This window comes from Schistocerca gregaria, chromosome X (assembly GCF_023897955.1).
Source record: "Schistocerca gregaria isolate iqSchGreg1 chromosome X, iqSchGreg1.2, whole genome shotgun sequence".
Lineage (NCBI taxonomy): Eukaryota > Metazoa > Arthropoda > Insecta > Orthoptera > Acrididae > Schistocerca > Schistocerca gregaria.
Window position 1 is genome coordinate 208,897,670 of NC_064931.1, and position 21,706 is coordinate 208,919,375.

The window sequence follows — 21,706 nt, forward strand, 5'->3', positions numbered from 1 at the left end:
ATGTTATAAATAACAACAATATTGTCATTACAAAGTAAATCTAATATCTATATTCTGTCACATGCATGGAGATAGTAACTATTAAACTTGCATCGCTTACTTTTCACTGTGATTTCACTGTGACTGAAGTTAGAAAAGAAGTTAGTTGCGAATCATGTCGTAGCCTAACTCAACAAGAAAAATGCAGTTTTCCATTAAAGGACATTATTTTTAAACGAGATGAGTGTAATGCTTTCTCCTATCCTTCACAATTATTGGCGTGGATAGTAATCATTGTATATGATTTCGTGTGTGAAGCTGCCAAATTTATCAGTGCCAAGCTTGCACAATTTTAACTACATCAGTTCTTAATGTTTTGAACACTTCAAAGGTTGCTTTTCGCGAGCAGTTGCCTTTAGGGGCGATTCTAGATGTTGGTCCGTGGTGGTGGTGGTGGTGGGGGGGGGGGGGGTTGTGAGAATGAAATATCGCTTAACAAAAGGAGAGTTGGGGCCCTCCACCGACAAACTGGTAAAATTTGGTGTTGCTTAAAGTAGTTTTGATAACTGTTCTGGAGTTCAGGGTAAAAACGTGTCTACAGAATGTGTGTACCCGGGAAAATAATACCTTTTTGGCAATTTCGAAGTTGTTTTTGTCTGGGGTCAGCAATTTAAGTGTTGGTATGCATATTTAGCTTTCTTGATTGTTGTAAGTGGTACTCGTACATTAATATACATCCAATGTATGTTAATAAATAATAATGAAATACATTGCAACCTATATTGCTTCATAATTATAAAAGAATTATTGAATCTGTTGAAGTAATATATTCGCTGATTTCTTAAGTCAATTTATCCAGTGTAATAGGGCCGGCCGTTGTGGCCGTGCGGTTCTAGGCGCTACAGTCTGGAACCGGGCTGCCGCTACGGTCGCAGGTTCGAATCCTGCACCGGGCATGGATGTGTGTGATGTTCTCAGGTTAGTTAGGTTTAATTAGTTCTAAGTTCTAGGCGACTGATGACCTCAGAGGTTAAGTCGCATAGTGCTCAGAGCCATTCGAACCATTTTTGAACCAGCATAATATGATACTCCATTGAGGGGGTGGGGGCTATAGCTCCATAGCGCCCCCCCCCCTCCCCGCCCCCCTTGCTACCGTCACTGGTTGCCTTGCCGTTAGTCTATCCGAGCACCACCCACAAACTTACTATGTCGTCAACATGTGTCTACAACCTGTACTAATACATCCATTACGTATATTCCCGTACAGGGGAGACATTTTACTTGAAAGTCGCTTGACCGGTGTCGGCGGATAAGTACGATATTGCAATATTTGTGATATTCCGAATTAAGGTGCAATGTACCTTTGGACATACATGCATGTCCAAAGGAACAGGCACTGTGCGACTACAGCCGTTATGAAATACATGAAAAGTATTCCCAGTTGCGAATACGAACAATCATCAGCTGCATAATGGGATGACGAAAATGAAAATTTGTGCCGGGGATTCGAACCTGGAATGAACGTTTCGAAAGGGTGAAATATTAAAACAAGTAGGTAAACAGAAAAGTAATCCGACTGCAACGGATGTGATTAAAAGCTAATTCACACTAATCGTCACGTTCCGTTCCGTCAAAACATTCTACAATGAATTTCAAATGGCCGCATCCACATTGGCCGTCCGTCCCGTCACGTCACACCACGGCACCGTCAAGGTTACTCGGAAGGAAGTTTTGACGTTTGACGTCATCCGTCCGTTGTTGGTCACGTGACCCTAAGCTCATTCCCGTCGATGCATCGCCATGCGCAGATCTCCAAATTTCCTTTGGTCGTGGTTTTCGTTGTTGATTTCAGATTTGTTTATGTTCGTTATTTGTTACAAATTATCTCGTTTCATTATTTCTTTCGTTAAAATTTATAAGAAATGACGAAAGATTAATTGAAACAGTGAGGTAGCAATCTGAATTGTACGACATGAGCGTACTAAATTACTTGCCCTCTACTACAGTTATAAAGTGGATTTTTATACATGCCGATACTGTATATAATATCTTAAAATGAATGGATTGCAATGTGACTGCAACTTGAAGTGAAAAAAGTACTGCGTCTGAATCAGACTGATTAGTAGGTGGAAAATAATGTTGGCATGCATTTGTAGTGTTTCAAGAAGAAATGGGACTGAAACCTTGAATTTGCAAGTTGTTGTTTCAATAAGTGTTTGTGGCAGGATTACTTATTGCTAAGTAGGTGGATTGTGTGCGAAACAGTTTTGCAAGCACTCGCTGACAATATTTATGTGGTTTCAATAGCTAACCCCCAGCACAAATAAGGCACTTGAACTATTAAAAGCCAAATACAAGTTGTAAAGAAAACCTTTAAATTTTAAACGGAAAGGTATTGAGGGAAATCTGACTATTGCACAAAGGCGGCCAGGGGGGCCGAGCGGTTCTAGGCACTTCAGTCCGGAACCGCGCGATCGCTATGGTCCCAGGTTCGAATCCTGCCTCGGGCATGGATGTGTGTGATGTCCTTAGGTTAGTTAGGGTTAAGTAGTTATACGTTCTTTGGGACTGATGACCTCAGATGTTAAGTCCCATAGTGCTCAGAGCCATTTGACTATTGGACAAAAATTGGCACTGGACAAACTACTAATCTTAACCTTTCACAAACTGACGGCAGCACGTGTTCCTTTTAATAATTTTAGGTGCAATCTAAAGTAACAAATGAAAAACCTGATGCTTCGACTTCCTAAAATGCAAATTTCTCTATCTCGAGCTCCTTGTATAATGTGTAAAATTCATCTTCTGTACCACGTAATTATATTTTTCGAACCCACGCTCTTTTTTATGTTATTTTGCGCTTCTGTCTTCATTTTCTAATATACAAGCCATCCGTGCAACCTGCAAGCCATTTGAGTCCAGTAAATATCATTTTCGTACAAATATGCACTTTAGCAACTTTACAGAACTCTCACACACTAGTAGAAGTAATTTATGTGATTCTGCATAACTTCTCGTTTAGCAAATTGTAGCGTTACGTGGCTGATCGCAGTGAAATAATATAGGGTCACGCACGGAAAACCGGCCCTGAGTACAGACTGCTCGCCAGCTACACACGGTTTGTTGTCCTTTGCGAGCAGATACAACAAACAGATAAACATGTGATAATTAGACAATAAAGAAATAACAAATAAGCTAATGCATGCACCAACTGCGAAACAATAGATGACGACTGGTGGGCGACAATGGGAAATCCAGTACTCGGGGCCGATTTTTCGTGCGCCAGCCTGTACCACTGAAATAATATTGTAGAAACCGTATTCTCTTCACAAAATATGACACCAGACACACGATTATGGAGCGCGGGCTTCATTCGGTTGTAAGTCGGCCTGCCTTCCATAGCAATGAACATGCCGTTTTCAGAATGAGATTTTTCACTCTGCAGCGGAGTGTGCGCTGATATGAAACTTCCTGGCAGATTAAAACTGTGTGCCCGACCGAGACTCGAACTCGGGACCTTTGCCTTTCGCGGGCAAGTGCTCTACCAACTGAGCTACCGAAGCACGACTCACGCCCGCTACTCACAGCTTTACTTCTGCCAGTATTCTTTTAACATGCCGTTTTACCTTGGATCAAAAAAATAAAGAAAATACCCGCTCGTCTGTGCCGTGCCGACTTCCTTCACTGCCTGCCTGGAATTATTGTTGTGGAGTTGCGTATGAGGCGTTTCACCGCTGTCGTGGAACCGAATTCCCCGTCAGAGTTTCCTTAACGTAATCAGCAATAACTAAAGGTAGGGTTTCACAGAGCAATGTTTTGTTTAACAGAGTGCTGTGAGCATTCCGCTATGCCTTAAAATTTGTTTTCTGCTTCATCACTTTCCAGAAGGATTAGTCAAAGGCTCCGTATGACTGATTTATTTTGTTTATAACCAATAGTATTCTCATTTCTGATCGTTTCATGTTTCAGATTTTTCTCTTTCGGTATCAGTTAAACGTTACAGGGACTTGATAAAAATATGTTTTCTAAATATTTTACAGTTTTATTTCCTAACTTATTGGTCATTTCCTTGAATACATGTTGAATGCTATCGTAATATGATATAACGTCAGATCGTCAACTTCAGAAATCTGTCACGTCCAGAATCATATTAATAACACAGAAAGGTTTACTTCAAAAACGGTAATTGTGAAGCACGCCTGTCTTGTAAGTATTAAAGTAGTCTACCCATGACAAATACGAATATTGAGTCGATATCCATCATTTCGCGGAGAGTTCTGGTGGCATGATGCATCTCAAAATTGATAAATTAATTTATATCAAAAATGGCTATTTTAGAGTCTTGCCCCCCCCCCCCCCCGGAAAAATTTCTGTTTGTACCCTACAAGCACTAGGTTTTAGAGTATTGGATAAAAATCGTAGAATTTTTTTTAAAAAATTACAATTCATAAATCTCTTTCTTCCATGAAACACCCATTTCCAACAAAAAAGTATTACAGGTAATACAAAAACTGTAGTATTCGAATAAATATTTTACATTTTACAAACTCAAGTGGGATCAGACATTTTCGAAATACGTGGTATTTAAAAAATTGGTGGCTCGAGAGAATGTAAATGAGATTAGAATGGACTCAGAGTAGTCAGATTGCCCTGTAATTCCTCCAAAGGATTACAAACAGAATTTTAAATGTAAAAATGATATAGGGGACTATTTAGATACATTCATTTCACTTGCTGTTGAAACTTTATTTTTTTAACACATTCTAGAACACATACATACAAACTTAAACACTACTGTTGATAAATACACTCCTGGAAATTGAAAAAAGAACACATTGACACCGGTGTGTCAGACCCACCATACTTGCTCCGGACACTGCGAGAGGGCTGTACAAGCAATGATCACACGCACGGCACAGCGGACACACCAGGAACCGCGGTGTTGGCCGTCGAATGGCGCTAGCTGCGCAGCATTTGTGCACCGCCGCCGTCAGTGTCAGCCAGTTTGCAGTGGCATACGGAGCTCCATCGCAGTCTTTAACACTGGTATCATGCCGCGACAGCGAGGACGTGAACCGTATGTGCAGTTGACGGACTTTGAGCGAGGGCGTATAGTGGGCATGCGGGAGGCCGGGTGGACGTACCGCCGAATTGCTCAACACGTGGGGCGTGAGGTCTCCACAGTACATCGATGTTGTCGCCAGTGGTCGGCGGAAGGTGCACGTGCCCGTCGACCTGGGACCGGACCGCAGCGACGCACGGATGCACGCCAAGACCGTAGGATCCTACGCAGTGCCGTAGGGGACCGCACCGCCACTTCCCAGCAAATTAGGGACACTGTTGCTCCTGGGGTATCGGCGAGGGCCATTCTCAACCGTCTCCATGAAGCTGGGCTACGGTCCCGCCCACCGTTAGGCCGTCTTCCGCTCACGCCCCAACATCGTGCAGCCCGCCTCCAGTGGTGTCGCGACAGGCGTGAATGGAGGGACGAATGGAGACGTGTCGTCTTCAGCGATGAGAGTCGCTTCTGCCTTGGTGCCAATGATGGTCGTATGCGTGTTTGGCGCCGTGCAGGTGAGCGCCACAATCAGGACTGCATACGACCGAGGCACACAGGGCCAACACGCGGCATCATAGTGTGGGGAGCGATCTCCTACACTGGCCGTACACCTCTGGTGATCGTCGAGGGGACACTGAATAGTGCACAGTACATCCAAAGCGTCATCGAACCCATCGTTCTACCATTCCTAGACCGGCAAGGGAACTTGCTGTTCCAACAGGACAATGCACGTCCGCATGTGTCCCGTGCCACCCAACGTGCTCTAGAAGGTGTAAGTCAACTACCCTGGCCAGCAAGATCTCCGGATCTGTCCCCCATTGAGCATGTGTGGGACTGGATGAAGCGTCGTCTCACGCGGTCTGCACGTCCAGCACGAACGCTGCTCCAACTGAGGCGCCAGGTGGAAATGGCATGGCAAGCCGTTCCACAGGACTACATCCAGCATCTCTACAACTTCTCCATGGGAGAATAGCAGCCTGCATTGCTGCGAAAGGTGGATATACACTGTACTAGTGCCGACATTGTGCATGCTCTGTTTCCTGTGTCTATGTGCCTGTGGTTCTGTCAGTGTGATCATGTGATGTATCTGACCCCAGGAATGTGTCAATAAAGTTTCCCCTTCCTGGGACAATGAATTCACGGAGTTCTTATTTCAATTTCCAGGAGTGTATAATTTCTGAAACTTTTGATGGCCCCAATCGAGCTCTTTTTTCAGTCAGTGTTTGTCCTGCTTTCGAAACTATCTTCTCTGAAACTACTGAACTCGCTGGTACGCACAGCCTATTGAGGGGCAATGAATATAAATGCTGGTAAAGAAGTTTCCTTTGTTCCCACCAGAATAGAGGATCACCATTCCTCGGGAACATCATCTCAGAAATGTATTTGTTCATTTAGATTACAGCCATAGCTTTAGAATCATAAGGTTGTGTTGTTTTTGCCACTTCATTGTCAAAGAGTTTCCACAAATTAAAATTTGTTAATGTTGGAAAAGATGATCATAAGTGCATTTGAAGAGGAATTTACTGAAGTAGGTTCATTAGCTTTTTCTTGTGCTAATAGCGGATGAACTTAACCCACAGTTCCATCGTATGCCTGCATATATTTCGTGCTGCCTGCTGTGAACCCGGTTTTTTTTTTTTTTTCGTGGATTAAGTAACGTCGCTTGGTCAACACGACGTATTACCAAGCCGTTCTTCGGCAGCTTCTATCATCGTCTCAGACATTGCAACTATAATGGGGGGGCAACCCTTCATGGCTTTTAAATGTAGAAATGATGGTTGAAAGCGTCCAGGTTAAAACCTCCATTCTGGGAAACGACACAGTTCGCTCAACGCTCACCTCTTTCGTTACTTCATAAAAGATTTGAAGTAACCTAATTGAATGTTCTATGATATCCCACTCCTCTGGCGTTGGTTTATGTTCGTTTCCGAGAACAGCTAAAGTGGAAATTTGCACTTGCGTTTCGTTGAGTTTATTAATTGCCAGTGAACTCTTTTTTTTGAAATATTGAACGAGAAATTAAATCTTTTCAACCACACTATCATTTGGTTTTATACCCGATTTGACAATTAAATTTATGGTGTGGGTGTAACGGGGGGGGGGGGGGGGGGGTGAGCCCATTTACAAATTTTGACGCAGCAACCATGTTAGATGCATTGTCGGTTACAACTGCCACTGTTTTGTTGTTTATTCCCCAGTTGGTCGCTTCTCTTTGTAGAAAATTAGCTATGTTTTCGACAGTGTGCTGAGGCGAAAATTCCAGGCAACCGAATACATTCGAATGAAGTTTCGTGTTATAATCCATATAGTGTGCAGTAATAGCAATGAACTTTTGATTGCTCGAGGAAGTCGACCCGCCAGTGTCAGAGAGACTGCTACCGTCGAATTCAGTTTTCCTCGTAAATTATCCCGCAGTTGATTGGATAGTTATGGCAAAAAACTCGTCGAAAGGATTTTCCTACTTGGAAGCTAGTAATTAGGGCAGAGCAGGGAAACAAATTTCCTAATTTCGTTGTCTTCCACAAAGATGAAGGGATGGTGTTCCTTACAAATCATTTTAAGTACCGTAAAATGAGGTTACTTTGTGACAGTATTTAAGGTTTTGCTCGCATGGGCCAGACGGTGTAAATTATGAAGTTTAATAAGTAATACCAAGAAGTTGCTGAAATCTTCCATGTGGCGACATGTTATACAAATAAATATGTTCAACTGGAAACCACTATACAACTGCTACAAGTTGTCACAAAGTTACCCCACCGGGTGGGGCTACTATGTGACAAGCTTCCTTTTTGCTTCGAAATGCATGGAAAATACACTACTGGCCATTAAAATTGCTACACCCAGAAGAAATGCAGATGATAAACGGGTATTCATTGGACAAATATATTGTACTAGAACCGCCACGTGATTACATTTTCAAGCAATTTCGATGCATAGATCCTGAGAAATCAGTACCCAGAACAACCACCTCTGGCCTTAATAACGGCCTTGATACGCCTGGGCATTGAGTCAAACAGAGCTTGGATGGAGTGTGCAGTTACAGATGCTCATGCAGCTTCAACACGATACCACAGTTCATCAAGAGTAGTGATTGGCGTATTGTGATGAGCCAGTTGCTCGGCCACCATTGACCAGACGTTTTCAATTGGTGAGAGGTCTGGAGAATGTGCTGGCAGGGCAACAGTCGAACATTTTCTGTATCCAGAAAGGCCCGTACAGGACCTGCAACAGGCGGCCGTGCGTTATCCTGCTGAAAAGTAGGGTTTCGCAGGGATCGAATGAAGGGTAGAGCCACGGGTCGTAACACATCTGAAATGTAACGTCCACTGTTCAAAGTGCCGTCAATGCAAATAAGAGGTGACCGAGACGTGTAACCAATGGCACCCCATACTGTCACTCCGGGTGATACGCCAGTATAGTGATGTCGAATACTCGCTTTCAATGTGCGTTCACCGCGATGTCGCCAAACACAGATGCAACCATCATGATGCTGTAAACAGAACCTGGATTCATCTGAAAAAATGACGTTTTGCCATTCTTGCATCCAGGTTCGTCGTTGAGTACACCATCGCAGGCGCTCCTGTCTGTGATGCAGCGTCAAGGGTAACCGCAGCCATGGTTTCCGAGCTGATAGTCCATGCTGCTGCAACCGTTGTCGAACTGTTCGTACAGATGGTTGTCGTCTTGCAAACGTCCCCATCTGTTGACTCAGGGATCGAGACGTGGCTGCAGGATCCGTTACAGCCATGCGGATAAGATGCCTGTCATCTCGACTGCTAGTGATACGAGGCCGTTGGGATCCAGCACGGCGTTTCGTATTACCCTCCTGAGAGCACCGATTCCATATTCTGCTAACAGTTATTGGATCTAGACCAACGCGAGCAGCAGTGTCGCGATACGATAAACCGCAATCGTGAGAGGCGCAAAGCCGGAAACGTGATGGTCTGCATTTCTCCTCCTTACACGAGGCATCACAACAACGTTTCACCAGGCAACGCCGGTCAACTGCTGTTTGTGTATGAGAAATCGGTTGGAAACTTTCCTCATGTCAGCACGTTGTATGTGTAGCCACCGGCGCCAACCTTGTGTGAATGTACTGAAAAGCTAATCATTTGCATTTCACATCATCTTCTTCCTGTCGGTTAAATTTCGCGTCTGTAGCACGTCATCTTCGTGGTGTAGCAATTTTAATGGCCAGTAGTGTAAACATTGACACAAAGTTACCCCATCAAATGTTTATTTAAAGCTATATACAAAACACTGATTTATTGTTTGATAACAATAAGAATTTACAAAGGTACCTACTTAATCTAAAAATAAATCTTTAATATCAAAAAGACCTCGCTTTCCTACTGGTACTGGAGGTGCTATTTTATACAGAACTTCCTCCACTGAATATGAAATGTAATCATCTCTTTCTGGCCACTTCCAGTATATTTTTGACCTTTCCATGACGCTTACCATGTAGCCTCCTGGTTTGATATCAGTCAATCTTCTGGGGATCATTTCCTCTTCGAAGTTCATTACCACAAAGTCATCAAATCTGAATGTGCATTCAGGGGTCTTCTTAGCGCCCCTTTTCAGGTGGTGGACGTGTCTTGTGTCTCGATGTAACTTACCAGTTCTTGAAGGTGCGTCTCTGTCTGATGGCTCATCTGATGAACTTTCCAAGAGAGCTTCCGAGTCAATCGGATCTTCATCGGTCCACTTGATGCTTTCTCTCTCATCTGAGGACTCGACCTTATCAGTGACTCTTATTGAGACTTCAGAACACTTTTTTCTTCGGCTGCTGAGTACTGCCGGTACCGGGACTCGAAGATTTCGCCTTCTTACCAGTGGTCGCTTCTTCTACTGGTATTTCCTCCGCAGAAATACTCTCCTCTGCTGGAACATTAATTTTTTGTCTCCTCTTGGTGACTCGCCCTGCAGTCATCTTTTTCCTTTTTTATTTAATTCTTAGATGAAGACATTGCTCACAACATTTCCCCTTCGAAGTTCACTACCACAAAGTCATCAAGTTTGAATGTGCATTCAGGAGTCTTCTTACAAGGGAACCTACCCATCGCACCCCCCTCAGATTTAGTTATAAGTTGACACAGTGGATAGGTCTTGAAAAAATGAACACAGACCAATCGAGAAAACTGGAAGAAGTTGTGTGGAACTATGAAAAAAATAAGCAAAATATACAAACTAAGTAGTCTATGTCCAAGATAGGCAACATTAAGGATGACCTGAAGTCAGGAGCGCCGTAGCCCCGTGGTTAGCGTGAGCCCCTGACGAATGAGAGATTCTTGGTTTAAGTCTTCCCTCCGGTGAAAATTTTAATTTTTTATTTTCAGACAATTATCAGAGTTCAGGCATTCACACATAATCAACTTCGCTCTCCAAGAGTCCAGGGCATGTTCAGATTTGTTTGGACATATGCAGGATTTGACGGTCTACACACGGAAAAATTTGGAAACGTTAAAAACACATGTTTTGACAGAGCACAGGGAAAACTGTGCGACTGTGAAACTGTTGCATTCATTTGTTGCTGTTTATGTAACAAACTCTTATGTTTTCATCACTTTTTTGGGACTGATTATCACATCCACAAGAAAACCTAAATTGGGCAAATTAGAAGAATCTTTTTACCTATTCGCCAAGTGTACAAGTTAGGTGGGTCGACAACATATTCATGTCATGTGACGCACATGCCGTCATCAGTGTCGTATAGAATATATCAGACGTGTTCTCCTGTGGAGGAATCGCTTGACCTATGTCCTTGCGATCAAATGTTTTCGGTTCCCATTGGAGAGGCACGTCCTTTTGTCTACTAATCGCACGGTTTTACGGTGCGGTCGCAAAACAAGACACTAAACTTATTACAGTGAACAGAGACGGCAATGAACGAACGGACAGATCATAACTTTGCGAAAATAAAGAAGGTAAACTTTTCACTCGAGGGAAGACTTGAAAAAAGGACCTCTCGTTCCGCAGCTGATCACGCTAACCACGGGACCACGGCGCTCCTGAGCTCACGCTGTCCTTGATGTTGCTTATCTTACACATTGACTACTCAGTTTGTATATTTTGCTTATTTTTTCATAGTTTTACACAACTTCTTTCTGTTTTCTCGATTCATTTGTGTTCAGTTTTTCAAGGCCTATCCACTGTGTCAACTTATAACTAAAGCTGAGAGGGGTGCGATGGGGAGGTTGCCTTGCTAGTGGCCCTTTCAAGTGGTGGACGTGTCTTGTGTCTCGATGTAACTTACCAGTAGTCGAAGGTGCGTCTCTGTCTGATGGCTCATCTGATGATCTGTCACGAAGTAACCACTTAACATGCTGATTTTATGGTTGTATAATTATACCACTTACATGTTGTTGTTGTTGTGGTCTTCAGTCCTGAAACTGGTTTGATGCAGCTCTCCATGCTACTCTATCCTGTGCAAGCTTCTTCATCTCCCAGTACCTACTGCAACCTACATCCTTCTGAATCTGCTTAGTGTAGTCATCTCTTGGTCTCCCTCTACGAGTTTTACCCTCCACGCTGCCCTCCAATACTAAATTGGTGATCCCTTGATGCCTCAGAACATGTCCTACCAACCGATCCCTTCTTCTGGTCAAGTTGTGCCACAAGCTTCTCTTCTCCCCAATCCGATTCAATACTTCCTCATTAGTTATGTGATCTACCCATCTAATCTTCAGCATTCTTCTGTAGCACCACATTTCGAAAGCTTCTATTCTCTTCTTGTCCAAACTATTTATCGTCCATGATTCACTTCCATACATGGCTACACTCCATACAAATACTTTCAGAAATGACTTCCTGACACTTAAATCTATACTCGATGTTAACAAACTTCTCTTCTTCAGAAACGCTTTTCTTGCCATTGCCAGTCTACATTTTATATCCTCTCTACTTCGACCATCATCAGTTATTTTGCTCCCCAAATAGCAAAACTTCTTTACTACTTTAAGTGCCTCACTTCCTAATCTAATTCCCTCAGCATGACCCGACTTAATTCGACTACATTCCATTATCCTCGTTTTGCTTTTGTTGATGGTCATCTTATATCATAAACATTACAATTAGCGTCAAATTACGCCATAATGTAGCTAACGTATTAACAATCAGGCGTACATACCTGGCGTACAGTTCTTTCACATGAACGGTCCAGCACACAAAGTTTACAATTCAAACAACGGCTCCAAAGCAGGTTTCAATACGAACGCAATGCCGACGAACAAATGAAGCGCGGGAAATTCAGCCAGCTTCTGCAAGATGGTGCAGCGCTAAAGGCAAGCCGCTGGCGCTAATCTTTGGTTTTTAGACATCTTGGACGCAGTGGGAGATTCGAAACAATCGAAAATGAACGTATGTCACAAAGTAGCCCCTACAGTCACAAAAGAGCCCCATTTTACGGTAAGTGAAGTCGACATCTCTGCTTTTATAAATTGGGAGGGGCTTAATTCACTACTGGACATTAAAATTGCTACACCAAGAAGAAATGCAGATGATAAACGGGTATTCATTGGACAAATATATTATAATAGAACCGCCACGTGACTACATTTTCACGCAATTTGGGTGCATAGACCCTGAGAAATCAGTACCCAGAACAACCACCTCTGCCGGCCGCGGTGGTCTCGCGGTTCTAGGCGCGCAGTCCGGAACCGTGCGACTGCTACGGTCGCAGGTTCGAATCCTGCCTCGGGCATGGATGTGTGTGATGTCCTTAGGTTAGTTAGGTTTAAGTAGTTCTAAGTTCTAGGGGACTAATGACCACAGCAGTTGAGTCCCATAGTGCTCAGAGCCATTTGAACCATATGAACCACACCCACCTCTGGCCGTAACAACAGCCTTGATACGCCTGGGCACTGAGTCAAACACAGCTTGGATGGCGTGTATAGGTACAGCTGCACATGCAGCTTGAACACGATACCACAGTTCATCAAGAGTAGTGACTGGCGTATTGTGACGAGCCAGTTGCTCGGCCACAATTGACCAGACGTTTTCAATTGGTGAGAGGTCTGGAGAATGTGCTGGCCAGGGCAACAGTCGAACATTTTCTGTATCCAGAAAGGCCCGTACAGGACCTGCAACATGCGGTCGTGCATTATCCTGCTGAAATGTAGGGTTTCGCAGGATCGAATGAAGGGTAGAGCCACGGATCGTAACACATCTGAAATGTAACGTCCACTGTTCAAAGTGTCGTCAGTGCGAACAAGAGGTGACAGAGACGTGTAACCAATGGCACCCCATACTGTCTCTCCGGGCGATACGCCAGTATAGCGATGTCGAATACTCGCTTCCAATGTGCGTTCACCGCGATGTCACCAAACACGGATGCGACCATCATGATGCTGTAAACAAAACCTGGATTCATCAGAAAAAATGACGTTTTGCCATTCGTGCACCCAGGTTCGTCGTTGAGTACACCATCGCAGGCGCTCCTGTCTGTGATGCAGCGTCAAGGATAACCGCAGCCATTGTCTCCGAGCTGATAGTCCATGCTGCTGCAACCGTCGTCGAACTGTTCATGCAGATGGTTGTTGTCTTGCAAATGTCCCCATCTGTTGACTCAGGGATCGAGACGTGGCTGCACGATCCGTTAGATCCATGCGGATAAGACGCCTGCCATCTTGACTGCCAGTGATACGAGGCCGCTGGGATCCAGCAAGGCGTTCCGTATTACCCTCCTGAACGCACCGATTCCATATTCTGCAACAGTCATTGGATCTCGACCAACGCGAGCAGCAATGTCGCGATACGATAAACCGATATCGCGATAGGCTACAATCCGACCTTTATCAAAGTCGGAAACGTGATGGTACGCATTTCTCCTCCTGACACGAGGCATCACAACATCGTTTCACCAGGCAACGCCGGTCAACTGCTGTTTGTGTATGAGAAATCGTTGGAAACGTTCCTTATGTCAGCACGTTGTAGGTGTCGCCACCGGCGCCAACTTTGTGTGAATGCTCTGAAAAGCTAATCATTTGCATATCACAGTATCTTCTTCCTGTCGCTAAAATTTCGCGTCTGTAGCACGTCATCTTCATGGTGTAGCAATTTTAATGGCCAGTAGTATATATATCACTGCAGTTTGATAGTTATACGGCATGTAATCATCATTGAGTGGTTTCAGCTGGACTTAGAGTACCTGAAGTAATTTGTGGACTCTCTTCCTCGCTGCATTGAATCATTATCAAAGCTTGAGATGGTGTTGCATAGTGTTGGCGTGACCTCTCCTCGGGGTTACTAATGTTTTGTCTGGTGTTCAATTTGGTTCAAATGGCTCTGAGCACTATGGGACTTAACTGCTGAGGTCATCAGTCCCATAGAACTTAGAACTACTTAAACCTAACTGACCTAAGGACATCACACACATCCATGCCCGAGGCAGGATTCGAACCTGCGACCGTAGCGGTCTCGCGGTTCCAGACTGTAGCACCTAGAACAGCACGGCCACTTCGGCCGGCTTGTCTGGTGTGTTTAGTTCTACAATGTAACATGCATAGATCTTACAGGTTTGCACCAGGGTACTCCCCGTGCTTGGCATCACAGGACTCTGTCCCCTGTAGCTAGCTGAACATAATTAACGCTAAAATCTCTGCAGAACTGCAACTGAAGTATCACCATGGCGAAGAAGACCTCGAACTGAGGTTTTACAATTAGCTAGGTGGTGTTGTGTGATGATATCGTGTGACGTGTAAGGTTAATGTAATGATGAGAGTGCCTATGTGACTTCTGTGGCATCAGAAAGCAGACATCGCATAGCTACAGTATCCAGCAGTGCCGTTATGCTGGGAAATGATGATTTACCCACCTCCGTAGTCGATGCTCCAGTGCGCACCTCTGCTGTTGCACTCAAATTGGGGGCAGCCGGTTCAACCCCTGCTCGTGGAAGAAATTTTCACCGCCAGTATTTGGTCGGCAAAGGCAGGAGAGATGGTGGCGATGCCCTGCGCTAAATTTCAAACCTCTCCGCAGTGTCTCACGTATCAGTTAACATAGAGGAAGGCTGTGATAGCATCTATGACTATATGTACTTCAAGGAATGTTAAGGAAGGCTTAGGAAAAGAGACAGGATACAAACTGCAGAGTATATGAGTAGTCAGCATCAAATATTGTGCTGAGAACGAAGATGTGGAACACAAATGGAAAAAAAATTCAAAAGCATCGTTCAATATGACTTAAAAAAGTATGTGCCGAGCAAGGTCTTAATGGGTGGGAAGCACTCACCATGGTTTAATAGCCGTAATAGAAAACTGCTACGTAAACAAACTGAGTTTGACCAGAGGTTCAAGAGAAGTCAAAACCTAGCTGACAAACAAAAGTTGAAGTGAAAATGAGCATAAGGAGAGTGATGAGAGAAGCGTTCGTTCAGTGACTTCGAAGTTAAAATTTTCTCAACCAAAATAACTAAAAACCCTAAGAGGTCTAATGTAAAATCAGTAAGTGGTTCGAAATGCTCAGTTCGGTCACTCATTGACCAGACTGCCACCGAAACGGAAGGTAAGACACAGAAGGCCGAAATACTGAATTTAGTCTTTCGAAGTCATTATATGGTCCGTCCTTCCAGTCATCATGCGAACATTTAAGTGGTAGATATTGAAATACTCAAAGTAACCACAATCGGTTAGTAGAAGAAAGGCATCAGGACCAGATGAGGTTCCTGCAAGATTCTACAAGGATTATGCGAAAGAACTTGCGCACTTTCTAGCAGCAGTTTATCGTAGATCGCTGGAGCAACGAAGCGTAATTAGCGACTGGAAAAAAGTGCAGGTCATTCCTGTTTTCAAGAAGGGTCGTAGGACGGATCCACATACTTATTTGCCCATATCGTTGACGTCAGTCTATTGTAGAATTATGGTATTTGTTTCATGTTAAAGAACTATGACATTTTTGGAGACTGAAAGTCTTCTCCATAAAAATCAACATGGTTTCCGCAACCAGAGATCTTGTTAAACTCAGCTCGCTCTGTCCTCCATGAGATTCACAGCGCTGTAGACAACTGCGCTCAGGTTGACGCAAGTTCCTTGACTTCAGTAAGGCATCTGACACCATCTCGCACCGCCGTTTAGTGAAAAAATATGAGCTTACCAAGTATCGGGCCAGATTTGCGACTGGATTCAAGACTCCCTTGCAGACAGAACTCAACACGTCGTTCTTAGCGGAACAAACTCGACAGATGTAAAGGTGATTTCCGGAGTACCTCACGGAAGTGTGATAGGACCTTTAATATTTACAATGTATATAAATGATCTAGTAGAAAGCATCAGAAGCTCCTTAAGACTGTTCGCAGACGAAGCAGTAATCCGTAAGATAGCAACAACTCCAAAAGACGGTGTCGATTTCCAGAATGACCTACACATGACTGATGAATGGTGATGATGTTGATGTTGGTTTGTGGAAAGCTCAACATCATGGTCATCAGCGCCCGTGCAAGTTCCAACCTTTCCATTTCCAGTCTCGCCACTACCCGAATGATGATGAGACGATTATGAGATGATGAGGACAACACTAACACCCAGTCCCTGGGCGGGGAAAATCACCGACCCATTGATGAATGGTGGAAGCTCTGGCAGTTAGCCCCGAATGTAAATAAGTGAAACATATTGGCCAGTCACTGGAAAAGAAGTCAACTATGTACAACTACGCTACTGATGAAAACTTGCTGGAAACAGTATCTACCGTAAAATATCTAAAAGTAGCTACCCACAACAACCTTAAGTGAAATAACCACATAAAACAAGCAGTGGGGAAAGCACACAGCAGACTGAAAGTCGTAGAAAGAATCTTAAGGGTGTATAAGTCATCCACGAAGGAAGTGGCTTACAAGGCGCCTATTCGTCGGATTCCTGAGCATTGTTATCAATCCGGGATCCCTACCACGTAGGACTGATAGAAGAGTCGAAGAAGGTCCAACGAAGAGCGGCGTGTTTCGTCACGAGATCGTTTAATCGGTGCGAGAGCGTAACAATGTGTGAAATCGTATGGGACTTAACTGCTAAGGTCATCAGTCCCTAAGCTTACACACTACTTCACCTAAATTACCCTAAGGACAAGCACTCACACCCATGCCCGAGGGAGGACTCGAACCTCCGCCGGGTCCAGCCGCACAGAGAGCGTAACAGAGATGCTCAACACACTCCAGTGGCAGACGTTACAAGAGAGGTGTTGTGCATCACGGAGAGGTTTACTATTGAAATTTCGAGAGAGCACTTTCGGGAAGAGCTGAACAATACACAACTTCCTCCTACACAGACCTTGCGAAATGACCACGACCAGAAAATACAGCTACCAACAATCATTCTTCCTACGCGCCATTCGCGACTGGAATAGGGACTCAGTTAGTTGTACCAGAAGTATCCTCCGCCACTCACCGTTAAGTGGCTTGCGGAGTATGATGTAGACGTAGATGTAGTGAGGGCTTGTGACATTGTTGGTGGTGATCCGTCAGTTGGATGGGGACGTCTTGCTCATCGGCTTCGCTGGTGCCATCAACGAGGTTATTCTAATCCCCTTGGGCACCGTTCAAGAGGAGTAGACTTTGCAGCAGCACCACGTTTCATCCTCTTCTTTGTCTCATCATAATACACTACAAATATGACGACATTTGTGTACCCGAGTACCCTTCATCTGTCCACGTCTAGTGTTGTCCCATGTGAAAGTGTGAGAACGTGTTTCGACATTTTTATAAATCATGTAATTGAGGCGGACGTGGGTACCAACCCAGCATTCATCAAGTCGGATGTGGGGGAGCGCCTCAGAACGACATCCAGGCTGGCCCCCACGTCAGACCTCACCGTTAATCCAGTGGGCAGATTCGATCCAATGCCGGCGCGTCTCCCCTAATCCCAAAAGCGGCGTGCTAACGCCCGCGCCTGTTTGGGCATTTCAAAGAGACTATTGTAGATGAAGGGAAAAAAATCTTGTCCAGCTTGGCGGCAGAACTTATCGTTCATAGTCTTCCAGTAAATAATTCCCTATTGTAAAACGCACCTACTCCCGTCTGCTATAGCTAAAATGAGTACCAGCTTTTAAACTTCCTGTCCTGGTAGTTTCAGTTTGCTATCGCACTTGCAGGCGTAACGATCCATGGCCTCTACCTCAGTCACTCTGATTATGATTAAGCTGCTAACAGAAATTATGAACAGGCGAGAAGATTAGAGAGCTATGTGAATACGTGCTGTGGACAGACTCAAAGAAAGAGATGTGCTGAATAAAACCCTCAGATACAGGTACAAGATGATCACTAAATCAAATAATGCAGTCACCATGAACCTGGGCGGCTGCCACAGTGGCACCATCTACCAGTGCCAAGGCCTGGAATTTGGTGCTTTTACACTGGCAGGCCACGCCAGGCTCGCGTAGCCAGCAGTTCGACTCCTGTCCAAGGGGCAGTGGGCCATGACTGGATTAGTTTAGCCAGCCTCCATTCTAGGCTAGTGTGGGCGCTGAAGCAATTAGTGCCACCACTCACGGAGGTGGGACTTTCCACTGGGAAGTTGGCACCCTCTGTGAGTGTTCCAGTCAACTACTGCGCCACTGACAGCACTTGCACAGAGTGGCAGACTGAGTGGGATGTGTGCTGCTTGCAGGGTGTGGGTGTCAGCAATCCAGGGTGACACGTCAGGACTTGCAGCTGACTGCACCACACACACCTACCTTCCACGTGCCGTGACGGGAACAGTTGCCACACTGAGGCATTTGAGTGTAGCTTCATGAGCTATAGTGAAGAGATTGACTTGTTTGCACTGTCCCCTCCGGCCTGCATCGTCAACACAGGCCACCACCACTGCTCAGTTCTGTGCTAAAGTGGCCCGCCCACCCTGGTAGATTTCAGTTGGTGTCATAAGCGCTGACATCAACTTCAGTGGACATCGGTAGGTTTGACCTCCATACAGCATGACGTCACAACTGTGGCATGCAGTGTCATCAAACAGTGGGGCGAGCTTCCACGTGAGAGAATTTGAAACTTACGTTATTTAATTTAGTAGAGCCAGCTCATGTGTTGCAGTTTCATGAGAACTGCAGAGAGCACTTTTTACAGCTAGTGAGATGCTCATGGAGCATCCAGAAGAGGACGAGAGAGCAGAAATGGAGAAGTTACTACTGGAATTTGAGGACTTCTTTTATCTTCAGGGTCCACTGCTAGTGACTCTTCAACACTGAATTCCAATGGAAAATGAAGCACCGGTGTATCGTAAACTGTTATGTATACCTCAGTATTGACAGGCAATGGTGGAGCACTACATATACGATTAGTTAGCCAATGGAATGATAGAGGAGAGCACTATTCCATGGGGGACCACCATTGTGGTCATGCTTCATAAGTCGCCAGACGGTTCCAAGAAGTATAGATTTTTCTGTGACTACCATCATCTTAATAGTAGGATGGGAACCAATGCATACCCAATACCCAGTATCACAGAGACCAACGATAACGTGGGGTAGTGCCTGCATTGCTCTATGATGGGTTTAAGGAGTGGATAAACATCAGATAGAGCTGGTTCGCCGCACGGGTTAGCCGTGCGGTCTTAGGCGCATTGCTACAGTTCCCGCGCCCCACACCGTCGGAGGTTCGAGTCCTCCCTCGGGCATGCGTGTGTGTGTTGTCGTTAGGGTAAGTTAGTTTAAGTTAGATTAAGTGGTGTGTAATCTTAGGGACCGATGACCTCAGCAGTTTGGTCCCATAGATCTTACCACAAATTTCCAAAAAAGAGCTGGTTCTGGAGGACCCACAGAAGACAGCAGTCTCGTTTCCTTGGAGCCATTATCAATGCTGTAGGATGCTATTCAGATTAAAGAATGCCCAGCAAAGTTTCCACGATTGCTGGACAGTTTACTAAAGGTATTAAAAAGGTGGCAATGTTTGATATACCTCAAAGATATAACTGTCTTTTCGAGAGGCGTGGAGGAACATATGCAATGGTTGAGAGATGTTTTTGAAAGGTTACGGCCGCTTACCTGACGTTGAGCACGGAAAAATATAATTTTGTTTTGGAGGAAGTATGTTACTTGGGGCATATAATTAGTAAGGAAGGAGTAAAGACAAGCTTGAGACCAATACAAGCAATACAGGATTTTATGGTTCCAGAGTCGGGTGAAGAGCTACAGTCATTTTTAGGGATCTCAAATTACTATAGAAAATTTGTGAAAGGGGTTCACAGATGTGGCATGACTACTCACGTAGCTATTAAAGAAGGCCATGAAGTGCCTGTGGATGAGAGAGTGAAGAAAGCTATGACGTCATCTCCTGTTTTAATTTGCTTCTCTACGCCGGGTATTCCTATTACTATATCTTCCATTCGTGCGTCTGTGCACTGGTCAAACGGCGACATGTTTGTACGATCTTCCTGAGTGACCGATTTCTTGAACGTGAAATTGAAAACTTCAGGTTGCCTTTTTTTATATTCTATTGCCATACCATACCGGTCAGCGTGTGACTGGATAACTGGATAGAGTTTTCAACCGGCTTGACTATTTTAAGAGAGGACCAGAATTTTCTCGGGTTCTCGGCGACGTCCATCATACTGGAACTAAATGATGTCCATTAATTTTCTAAGTGGGAAGTTATCTGCTCTTTCTAGCAAAAATACACTCCTAGCCTCCTTGATTGATTTATTAACTTGAGTAACCATTGTCACTAAGGTGACATCATGATCATTATTTCCTGTCCCTATACTGACGCCGGCCGGGGTGGCTGAGTGGTTCTAGGCGCTACAGTCTGGAACCGCGTGACCGCTACGGCCGCAGGTTCGAATCCTGCCTCGGGCATGGATGTGTGTGATGTCCTTAGGTTAGCTAGGTTTAAGTAGTTCTAAGTTCTAGGGGACTGATGACCAAAGAAGTTAGTCCCATAGGGCTCAGAGCCATTTGAACCTATACTGACGCTGTTGATAAGATCAGACATGTTTATAGCTACAGGGTCTAAAATATTTCCAGTGCTCGTGTGCTTTCAAACTAGCTGCTCAAGAGAGTTTACAGAAAATGTATTCAACAGCGCGTCACAAAACTGCCTGTCCATACCTCATGCAATGAATCCATAGACGGCCCAATCTTCTCAGTAGGTTGAAGTTGCCTCCAGCGAATATTGCAGTTTCTGGGTATTTCTGTGCTTGATTTGATGATTTGATTTTATCAGGGAAGCAAAAACAAAAATGGTCAAGCCCGTTGCTGCCCGCACCGAAACAGAGTTTACTGTGCGGTATCGTTCCCTGTGTCTCTAGCAAAGCCAACCAATGCCCTCGAACAGTGCAAGCACATCCTTTACCAGTGCTCTACTAGACACAATTTCTTCAGGTCTGGTTGATCCGAATATTCTGTCTTTTAATCTCCAATGCCTCACATTCGAAGACCAAATGTGATGCTGTTTTCTCGTCCACACCACACGTCTTACATTTGGGGTCTTCTTCTATTATCCCCATTGTACGTAGGTGTTTTCCGAAATTCCCATGGCCTGTCAATAGTCCAGCCATGAGTTTCATTTCTCTCCTGTGTGAGCCCAGGATTGAGAGACATCTCTTAGAACATGGCTTTGGCACCACTACCTTGCCATGGTTTTGCTTTTGGACATTAGCCAAATATTCTACATGCTGTCTCCTTGTACAGTCTCGTAATTTTATTTTGATCAACGCCTTGGTGATTGTCGGGACTGGTTCCGGTCCAATAAAGGGT

General features: G+C 44.6%; 1 non-coding gene across 1 annotated transcript; it reads right to left on the bottom strand.

Annotated features, from left to right (window-relative positions):
* Positions 1-3,465: 3,465 nt before the first annotated feature.
* Positions 3,466-3,540, bottom strand: Trnas-cga (transfer RNA serine (anticodon CGA)). The gene has a single exon. It is a non-coding gene; the product is annotated as a tRNA-Ser (tRNA).
* Between the last annotated feature and the right edge of the window lie 18,166 nt (positions 3,541-21,706).